A 10,345-nucleotide genomic window follows, 5' to 3' on the forward strand; every position below is an offset into this window, starting at 1 on the left:
ATTATTATTGTTAGTCATTTGTATTAAATATATATATATATATATATATATATATATAGTTTTTTTTTTTTTTTATTAAGTTTGGGTAGATACTCTAGTTCACACTCCAGCATAGTAGGTGGCGGTATTGCACCTTAACGTTGGATGCCACCCGCCATAAAACATAAGAAGAAGAAGAAGAAGAAAGCGGGTGAAAGATACTGGCTGTTTCTCAATATGCGTTCTTCAGCGATCTTGCGTCCTTCTGTCCTCGCTCTACGTCATCATTAACCGGCGAAGTTCAATTCCAATTCTCAAGAACACAAGTGCAGAGGACGCATGAAAATACCCGGATGTGTTCTTGATATCGAGGATGCATTTGATGCAGACTTGCGCGCGGAAATCTGGGGAGGTCAGGTGACCAACAGGAAGATCGCACACATCTCAATTCTCACAAGTGCGTTCTTTGTTCTCGCGACCTTCTGAGTTCATTCTTCCAAGGTCGTCTGGCAAGACCAATCTTCACAAGAACGCAAGTCTGTTCTTTGCGTTCTTGGAATTGAGAAACAGCCACTAGTTGCCAACCGCCAATAAAAGTTAAAGAAAAAGAAAGAACAAGATTACTAGTAAGTACCTGAACTTGAGTATTTAAACTTTTTCAATCATTAAAATGTTTTAGTTTAAATGTCTAACAAACGAATAAAGGGATGCAAACGTTTACGTGATCATGTGGTATGTGTTTGGCTATTGCAGTTTGACGGCCATTATTAGCTGTTTTCTATATGTTAGGCATAAGAATTACTGTAATCATATTATTAATGAAGTTAATTAAATTGGTTATCTGGTCTTCCCGTTGTTAGAACATTTATTATAAAAAAATAATATTTGAAAATGTATTTCTGTAACGTTTTAATTTCTTTTTTGGTGAAAGTGTGTCAGGTCTGTGTTCATCAAGACTTGGAAGACTCTGGAGTAGGACAAAAAGGATGATGGGGTTTATATTCCAGTAGACACGTAAAACATCAAGGTAAATTAAATGTTGAGGCTCATGTTGTCATCTTTTTGTTTATATCCACCTGTTTCTTGACGTAAATGCGGGCGCCGCCATCTTTGAGCTTTCCGGTTTATGACTTCCGGTGAGCCACTATAGCTAACGGTAGCCTATTACGAAGGACACAAGTGTGCAGTAAATCTCTACAAAACATTTGTTTTAACCCCATCCAGTAAAACCTTTCATAGAAACTACCAGTAAACAATAAATACAATAATTGTTTAAAAACAACTAAAATGCTGATAAAAAAATATGCTGATTTAACGTTAGCTGATTTATTTATTCTGCTACTATATATTATTACAAAAATGTGATTACAGTACATAATAAACATGACATAATCCGCTTAGTTAATGTTTATAATAGTTCTTAATGTGTTGGACTTATTTTTGTTATGTTTTAAATAAAAAAGCAAATACTTTCATAAGCTCATGTCTCCACCTGCGTAAGAAGCGATGTTATAATATTTTCATAAACGAAAACAATACTCAATACATATGGAGTAGTTTAATATGTTTATTAGGGTTTGTTCAAATAACTTACACGGGTTGGTTGAATGATACTGCTGACTGTGTCAGAAAGGATCTTTTGCAGCGTTTTTTGTATGAGCATATCAATGAACACCCCTGACCACTCGGTGAGTTTCACGTCTTTGTAAACGAAAGTTTAATGCATTTTAGGAAGGATTGTTCCAGTGCACCTATAGACCCATTATAGAGGTGGGAGGTGATACAAGAAACACCCGAAAATTCTTGGGGCAGCCACATATCTCGAAATTTCAGTCAAAACCGTTCTATTTCATCATAAACAATCCGAAAACAGGGCTTTAAGTGTAAAATGCCGAACTTGTCATTTAAGTTCATGCTCAGATCTCATTTGCTTTTGAGTACCTTAATGAAAAGTACGTCTTTAAGGTCTAAGCTATGTTTCATTTTATTTAGACATTTAACACTTTCGTCCAAAGCAACTTCTAATGGTCTATCTGTCTGTTTTGAAGTATATCTTTATGCTTTTAATTGCTGTATTATATGGCTTTGGCTTAATAACAAATATTCATTTGCATCTATTTTCTTTAATATAACAGTGGGCTGCTGTAATGTTTACGTCTATGGAAAGAGGAGCTGAGAAGCAGTACTTCTTGTTGAGGACAATCTTGAACACTTTCTCATACACATTTATTATTATTATTAGTGTTGGATTGTTTTTGTTTCAATTTTATTAATTGTATTGTTTTAATTTTTCGATCGATTTGAAATTACCTCAGTTAGATTCATGCTAATACTTTAACTGGAACTTGTATCTTTGCGTAAAGCTGACTGTAGAGTTGGTTTCACATACACATGAAGTTGTAGTGTTTCTAATTAACTTAACTAACTTTTAAGTTCAGTTTGGTTCAAACTTGTATTTACCCATGGTAATTCATTTAAATTTTAATTCATGCTAATATGTTAATTTCAATGAAAACTTCTGTATTTGTGTATAGCTGGTCATTTGGGCAAACTATGTTTCACACACCAGAGTAACTGTCACAATGTTTTTTTATTTTATTTTTTATTATCAGTTTGTTCTAAACTTCTGTTTGTTTACTAACAATTAAATTGCTTTGTAATTTAAGTTGTTGGTGTTAGATTCATGCCAATAATGAACAAACTAGTATTTTTGTTTATTGCTGGCAGTTTATATTAGAATAGTTCTAACACATACAATGTGGATGTCGTAGTGTTATTGACTTGTGTGTTATTGATTAATAAAAATGGCAAATAATTTCAAAGTAATTTTTTGTGTTATTTATTAACATAATTTGGGCAAGATCAGGCTGAGTTATGGCTCAGTTTTGGAAGTTCTGGTTAAATGCTGGTTTTAATATGGTGACTTATGGCTGAGAACTGGTACCAATGTTAGAACCTGATCTGGGCCGGTTATGGGATATTATCTGGCCCTTGTCTGTAATCCAGAACTGGGCCATTGTAGGGCCGTCATTATTTGTTGTATGTGGGCCGAGGAAAAACTTCTTTTACTTTTGCCAAAATTGCTATGTGGGTCCTTAAATTAATGGGATAAGAATGTAGATATATTGGACAGTTGCTCTTAAATACTATAAAATAATGTTTATATAAAGTAAACCCTATACAGTAATGATAAAGTTATGTAGATATATTGGTTAGTTGCTTTTATTTACTATAAAACAATTTTATATAAACTGAACTTCATGAATTAATAGGAAAAGTATATAGATATATTAGATAGTTGTGTGTAATGACTATAAAAGTAAATTTATTCAACGTAAACCTATAGATTAATGGGAAAAGTATAAGTGTATTTGATAATTCCTTGTAATTACTATAAAAGTATGTTCATTTAAAGTAAACCCTGTAAATTAATAGGTAAAGTCTGTAAATATAATTGATAGTTGCTTTTAATTACTATAAAGTAATGTATTTATAAAGTTAACTTCATTCATTAATGAGAAGAGTCTGTAGATATATTGGATAGTTGCTTTTAATTACTATAAAAGTATGTTTTTTTCAAATTAAACCCTATACATTAATGGGAAAAGTATGTAGATATATTAGATAAATGCTTGTAATTACTGTGCAATATGGTTTATATAAAGTAATGACCATAAAAATATGGCTTTGCAAGCTATTATAATGTGATCTTATTTTTTCTACAGTTCAAAAATAAAATTTAACAAGAATTTAATATTAATAGATTTGATAATCCCATAAAATAAAAGCCTAAAGCTGTTAAAATACGGTATTTAAAGTAATGTTATGTAACTTTTTTTGTGTTTTACATCTAAAAATCTGTACTTTGACAGATAGTTCTTGTGGATGTAATTGATAATGTTATGAATTTACCAAAGAATACTGTGTAAAAAAGAAGACTTCATTTAATTTTATCATTTTGAGGTATTTCTGCAATAATATCCAGTTTATATGCAGATTTATTCATTTCTTTTACATTCTACAGACATTTTTTAATGGGATTTTCTTTTCATTCTTCAGCAGTGGAACTGTAAAAATATAGTAAATTTTACGGAAAATATCTGTATTTTAAAAAACAGAATTATTCCGTAGAATAACTTAAGGTTTTTTACTGTAATTTGAAGGTAAGTGTTTGGCAACTTTGCTGCCAGACTTTTTACCCTTTTTTTACGATTGTTTTTTTACATGTATTTACCTTAAATTTAAGGTTTCATATTAAAAAAACATATAGTTGTCTTATTTTTAAATATGTGATTTTTTTTGTATTTTTACATAGAATTCAATGTAATTTAACATTCAAGCCAATTAAAAATAAGAATAATCCTGTAAAAAAACTATGATTTCTCATTAAGTGAAATTACAGTTTATTAATTTTATTTTATGGTTAATGTTTTTAACAAAAGTTTTTTTCTTTATTTTAATGACATTTACAGGTAATGTAAAAAAAACAGAAAATTTCAGTAAAATAATACAGTATATTTCTGTGAAAAAAATAAATTTTTTTACAGTGTACTGGGCACGAATTAATAAAACTGTATAAGACCCAAGGTGTATGAATTTGATCCTCAGCACTGTATCGGTGAGTCAGCTCACATTAATGTCCCAATGTTTTTTATGAAATTATGTGCAGGAGTTAGTAAAACTGTATATACACGACCCATAAGGTGTATGAATTTTATATTAATGCATTGAGCTGCGATAAGCATGTTCCAATGATTTTAATGAAATTCTGGGCAGGAATTTATAAAACTGCATTTAGTATGCATCAATTTACAACAAATATTAAGGATATTTATTAGAAATAATCTTAGTTAAATACTTATTTTATTTGATGTATACACCTAAATAATGTGCTGTACATTTTACACAAAATTTATGTTTATTTTTAGTCATTTATTTTGGTTTGTCCAACAAAAAAAAATCACCCAAGTGACATAAAGAGATTTTATTAAGTTATTTTATTTTAGTGATATTTTATTTAGCCACTGAATTATTTAGTTTAATTAATTACTGCGTCACGTTAATGTCCCAATATGTTTTTTAATTCTGGGCAGGAATAAATAAAACAGAATATGTATATGACTTATTAATAAGGTATATAGTGATTTTGATCTTAATAGCACTGTATTTAATGCATTAGCATGCATTAAGCGTCATGTTAATGTCCCTAAGGTTGTGTTAAGTTTTTTTATTCTGCAGAGGAATTAATAAAACTGTATATGAAGTATGACTCATTAATAAAGTATATAGTAAACTTGATCTTTAAATAGCACTGTATTTATGCGTTAAGCATCATGTAAATGTCCCAATGTTTTTTTTATTCTGGGCAGGAATTAATAAAACGGTTTAAGACCAAAGATGTATGAATTTGATCCTTATATAGCACTGTATCAATGCGTTATGCTCATGTTATGTCCCAATGTTTTTTATGAAATTCTGGGAAGGAGTTAATAAAACTGTATATATACACGAGCCATAAGGTGTATGAATTTTATCCTTAATAGCAGTGGCGGCTCCAGAGATTTTCTGATGCAGGTGCTTTGGGAATGCTCAACTCTTAACTCTTTCCCCGCCAGCGTTTTTAAAAAAAAGTTGCCAGCCAGCGCCAGCATTTTTCATGATTTTCACAAAAGTTTAATGCCTTCCAGAAAATGTTCTTCTTTAAATATATAAACAAACAATGTGTCAGATGAAAGAACAGACCCTCTGCTTTCAAACAAAAAAAACAAACCTCTCAAACATGGGTAGGTTTCTTCAAAAACACCCAATTTTGAGCAAAAAGTCGAGATAATTTAATTTTTGCGAAGGACATTTGATAGAGATCAGATGCAGAGCGATCTTTAAAACATACACGGAGTTCTTTCTCTTTCACGTGAGGCGCTACTTCCAGGTTGTATAAGTTGAGGAAGTGCGCCACCTGGTGGATAATAGCGGTATTGCGGAAAGACGAAAAATCTTGTCATTGGCAGGGAAGCGTTTTCTCTCGTCAATGGCGGCGAAAGAGTTAAGAGAAGGTGCTTTGAATTTTGTGGCGTTTCATTATGTTAGTCGTATTGGACCACCCTTGGTATATATATATACATACATACATACATACATACATACATACATACTGTTGTATTTGATATCCCGCCTGTATTCCCTAAAATACCCCGCCTCAATATAAATCAGCAATTCACCATCCGCATCACTCTACAAATGCACATTCAGATAAACCAAACCAGCACTGCAAAGTAATTGACTTTATCTCACCTCTCAATTGAGTGCGTTGCTAGGTATTCAGTAACCTTGGGCGGTGTCCGGGCCGGGCTCAGCTGGATCCGGCTCTGATTCGCTGGTCTATGATTTGTCCAAAAACCAAACTATCTCGTTTCAATAAATAAACTCACTCAGAGACTTATTTAAAAGAAAGTTTACGAATCGCCATAGACAGATGGCTTCGGTTTAAAGAACAAAGTTTTTCATAACAAACAATATCAGCAACAGAAATAAAAATACGAGTAGTCTTCACCACGAGGAACGGCCCAGATCTAACTGTTCCTCCCACATTTATAGTGCTCAAACCCCCCATGATGACACCAGGGGACTTTCAGCCTCTTTCCTTATTCGGACACAAATCTGTTCACTTCTCTCTTTAGTTATGCCCAGACTTCCTTTCTTAAGCAGGCAAAAGTTCATGACATGAAGCAATCACAAAACACACAAGTTACTATCATATAAAAAGAAAAATCAACTCAATTCCTTCTAGAACAGATTCGTTACCTTTTCTCTCTAATAAGGAAAACATATACTAATATCTATGGCCACCCTATAGAATAGGTGGACTTCATTTCTCTATATATTAATAAAGAAAGAAAAATCACAAGTTGCTCAGGCACGGTGTTACAAAACCACCTGGTACCTCTTTCTGCATGCACGCGAGTCCTGCGTGACACAGGTTACAAAACACATCAAAAATCACACATATAGTTGGACGTCGCTGAATCCTTAAATTATTAAAGATTCAACCTCGTCCATCATATTTCTTAAATTTGTCCTTTCATCGGATTCCGTTGCGGCCCTCTCCATTTCTCGTATTAATTTAATTAACATCTTATTCGTCCGTTCTTGGTCCTTAATCATTTCGATCATTACTGTTGTAGTTCTGATGAGCTCTTCTTTGCTTATGTGAGCATTTCTGCAGTCTTCCCGTTTGCTCCTCCTTCGTCTCTTTGCCGGTTTCCTTTTGTAAACCTTGATTAATTAAATCATTGGGATTAACTTTAATTTACTGAGGCATGTATATTGCATTTCATCTTTTTGGCCATCTGGTCCATCTGACACAACTTTTTTGACCCAACACTTGTGCTTCCACTTCCTCTTTTCTTAACTTGTGGTCGCACGTTATCTCTTGCAAAAACCGTGAAACTTTGGTTGACTAGTAGATAGAGACAGAGCGCCGTTATGCAAATTTGAAAACCACGCCCACCGGGGGGGAATTCAATCCAACCGTCTCCATTGACTTTGTATTGCGAGAAGCCGCCTCCTTGTCATTTCTGGCTTATAACAAAAAACTGAATAATGCCTAAAAGCTGCTGTGTGACAATATGTACAGCTAACAAGCCAAAGAACCCAGAAATAAGTTTTTATAAGCTGTCGAGCCGTAAAGTCTTTAAGGAGAATAAAGTGGATCGCCGACTACGTTACCCCCTAGTGGACGCAGTTCTACTAATAGTAGTACTATGAAAAGTTGCCTGTATCCATTTTTGTGTCTTTAAACGCTCGTTTTTTGGGGTCGACAGCTTATAAAAACTTATTTACAGATTAAACTTAAAAACAGAATAATACCTAAAAGCTGCTGTGTGACAAGGTGTACATCTAACACGCCAAAAAAATAAATAAATAATTTTTTATAAGCTGTCGACTTCAAAAAATGAGCGTTTAGACACATAAATGGAAACAGGCAACTTTTCATAGTACTCCTATTAGTAAAACTGCGTCCAATAGGGGGAAACGTAATCGGCGATCCACTTTATTCTCCTTAAAGACTGGGTTTTACGGCTCGACAGCTTATAAAAACTTATTTCTGTGTTCTTTGGCTTGTTAGCTGTACATATTGTCCCAAAGCAGCTTTTAGGCATTATTCAGTTTTTTGTTATAAGCCAGAAATGACAAGGAGGCGGCCTTTTGCAATACAAAGTCAATGGAGACTGTTGGATTGCTTTCCCCCCCGGTGGGCGTGGTTTTCAGGTTGTGACGCGCTGCGCTCTGTCTCTATTGCACCTAATAAAGGGTCATATGGCCCATCTGACACAACAATACACACGCCCGCATTAACTAGCCTATACTCCGCGAATATGTAAAAGTATTCAACACAAGGGCTAAAGATACAACATACATAAGCCTGCCAATGTAAACCTCTGTAAATATTATTTCACAATTCTGTCACAGTCGAGCCCTGAATACAACGGAGCAGCAAACAGCAGCAACAGACGCTTTGGCCTCAGATCACGAAATCACCCAGCCAGTTACCAACACTAGTCTAATGATAATCAGCAGTGTTCTTATTGCTGGAGCATCGTAGATGTAACTATGAAGAGTCAAGATTTGTGCTTCAACCACCAAATTTATTTAACTTGTAATAGCCAACAGGGAAAAATCAAACACTTACTATAGATGTCTTTACAACAAAACAATACATCTGTTGCTGTGATTGAGTGCGAAGGCATCAATGATTTTGTTGCAGTCCAGGGTCCTCGCTCTCTCCGTATTTAAGGCCAAAAGTGCCAGATTACTGGTCCTAGTGTCTCCACTGCTGCTCCTCAGGTAGATTTTTACACGGCCCAGGCAAGAAAAACTGCGTTCACAGCTCACTAATGTGACAGGAAGTGTCAGGGCTATGCATATTAACTTGTACAGGTCCATAAATGCATCTTTATATGGGCGCATTAAGGATAGGAACTCCTGTGTGCTGTGGATGGCATGTCCCTGTTCTTCCTTCCTTTGCAGAAGTCGCAGCACCTGGTAGAGCTCTGCTGACAGGTTTTCCTCACTGATACAATAGTGTGAGGGAGAGTTTTTTTGACGGCGCAGATCGCATTATACTGGCAAGCCCAGCGAGTATCGCACAGTCTTTTGAGTTCCATTGGTTGTGCTGTCCGGTCGAGCTCTTTTTGTTTTTTTCATGAATAGATTGTGCACCACGGATCCAGAAAAAAACTTGTAGAGCATTTGTACTATATCAAAAAACTCTGCTGCAGCGCTGACATTATGTACACAGTCCACTAACACTAAATTTAGCTTGTGTGCATTGCAATGTATATAGATGTCTTGCGGCACTTCCTTTTGAATTTTTCCTGCACACCATTATTACATCCAGACATCACAGATGCTCCGTTGTAGCATTGACCATTGGACTTTAAGGCGTCCATTGCATGTTCATAATTAGAGGAGAGGCACAGTATTAAAATTAAACTATTTATTGATCAGATATGAAAAAGTTTTACAGCGCGCTGGGTTGCTCAAGGCTACAACCTGCAATCGACTACCCCCCAGCATTTTGGAAAACAATTATTTATAGAGTATGTGACGTCGATCTTCTTCTCAGAATCTCCACCCACAAAGGCCGTTCCCCTCGTCAATCTGACTCCATCACCACACCCAATTTCAGCCTGCAGGAGAAGATAGACACACACAGACAAAGAAAAAACAAACTGTTCTCCGCTCATCCCTGAGAGCCATGCAGTCCGTCACTTCCTCCCCAGTACTCCTCCACTTCACATATGATTGACTTCACATAGCATATTATAATGCTTTCTTAAAAACAAATCATTAATAAAACATTCATTTATTCATAAAAAACATAAGCTATAAAATGAAAGTGTTTATTATACAAAACACATTTCAATATCATGACATCATTTCATTATTCGTAAAATTGGTTATATGAATAAGGCACACATTAACTTCTTTAGATAGATAAACACATTAAATCTTTTAATGCCATACTACTTCTAAGAAAACACTTTAATCATTATTAAAAAACCATCTGTTAGGGAAGAATACACACACACAAAGAACAAGCGCAGGAGATTCTGTTTTTCAAGGTTGAGCTGCCATCCCCCCATTAGGTTATTCTGTATGCAACCTTCATTTCATTGGTTAATACACATTTATCAAAAACAACATCTTATATTTATTACATCAATTATTCAATGATTAATACTGATTAAGTAAGAAATACATTGCATATTTTATCCTGTGAACATTAAAGCATTAGTTAATACATGGTTGTCTGTTTGCTTTTCCTCCTCAGGTCTCTTTCTTATCTTGATCATTTCCAGACGTA

At 34.4% G+C, this 10,345-nt stretch overlaps 1 long non-coding RNA gene across 1 annotated transcript; it reads left to right on the forward strand.

Annotated features, from left to right (window-relative positions):
• Positions 1 to 227: 227 nt before the first annotated feature.
• LOC141362110 (uncharacterized) lies at positions 228 to 2,801 on the forward strand. The gene is made up of 3 exons (XR_012368081.1): positions 228 to 605; positions 911 to 1,006; positions 2,115 to 2,801. It is a non-coding gene; the product is annotated as an uncharacterized lncRNA (long non-coding RNA).
• Positions 2,802 to 10,345: the final 7,544 nt, after the last annotated feature.

The sequence above is a fragment of the Misgurnus anguillicaudatus genome, chromosome 25 (genome assembly GCF_027580225.2).
Source record: "Misgurnus anguillicaudatus chromosome 25, ASM2758022v2, whole genome shotgun sequence".
NCBI classification, from domain to species: domain Eukaryota; kingdom Metazoa; phylum Chordata; class Actinopteri; order Cypriniformes; family Cobitidae; genus Misgurnus; species Misgurnus anguillicaudatus.